Genomic DNA, 1257 nt, shown 5'->3' with positions numbered 1-1257 from the left:
CAATAGTATCAAAAGCCTTAGCAAAATCAAGCTTAAGTATAATAATTGGTTTCCTAGAGGCATGGCATAAATAAAGATATTCAAAAGCCCAAGCCAGACAATCTTGAATGGATCTACCTCTGAGAAATCCATATTGATTCTTATGGATGCAGGACAAGATGACATCTTGCAATCTATTAGCAGCTAGCTTGGTAAGGAACTTGACACAGACATTTGTTAAAGAAATAGGTCTAAAATCATTCACATACAGGGGCACTTGCTTTTTTGGCACCAAAGTAATATAGGACCCATTTATGTTCTTCAACTGAACCGATTCACTATGGAAATCTGCTGCTAATTTGTAAAACTCAGCTTTAATTATTGGCCAACATTTCTTCAAGAACATACCATTGAATCCATCAGGACCAGGAGCACGGTCAGCTGGCATATACTTAATGACATCATCCATTTCCTTTTCCTCAAAAGGCCTTGTCAATGAGTCCAAACCATCTACTTTATGGAGCAGCACACTCAAATCAAACTGCATATTAATTGGCTCAGTCTGTCCCAATCTTCCTTTATATTCCTTAAGAAGCATGCTAGCCATCAACTGATGATCATTCACTTCATTTCCTTCAGCATCATGTAACAAAGCAATGGAGTTTCTTCTATACCTTTCAGTTGCCATAGCATGAAAAAATTTAGTATTATCTTCCCCTTGCTTAATCCACCTAATGGTGCACCTCTTCCTCCAATAATTACATTCCACTAGCAACAATTCATCAAGATGCAATTTCACAATGCTCCTAAAATTAAACTCCACATTGTATAAAGGCCTTTTTTCCTCTAAAGAATCTAGAATGAGTATGACCTCATTACATTTTTTCATTATCTCCTTAAGCTTAGACAGACTAGTATACCATTTCCTCAAATCATATCTTAACTTCTTCAATTTGTCTGCCAACACTGCAGAACTATACTTCTTATGAGAAATCTGACACCAAGAACTATCAACACATTCTTTAAACCCTGGAAGATCCACCCAGTAGTTATCAAACCTGAATATTTTAGCCTTTGGGATAGTTGTATCAATATTAATCACACATGGTACATGATCTGACCCAGTTTTAGCAAGAGGAAGCACAATTGAATTAGGATAATCTGAAATCCAATGAGCACTAGTAAAAAACCAATCCAGCTGTTCAAGCAAAGGATCCCTCTGCATATTGGACCAAGTGTATGCTCTTCCTTTTATGGGCAACTCCAACAAACCAAGGT

This window comes from Lolium rigidum, chromosome 2 (genome assembly GCF_022539505.1).
Source record: "Lolium rigidum isolate FL_2022 chromosome 2, APGP_CSIRO_Lrig_0.1, whole genome shotgun sequence".
NCBI classification, from domain to species: Eukaryota; Viridiplantae; Streptophyta; class Magnoliopsida; order Poales; family Poaceae; genus Lolium; species Lolium rigidum.
Note: the sequence above shows the minus strand (reverse complement) of the source record.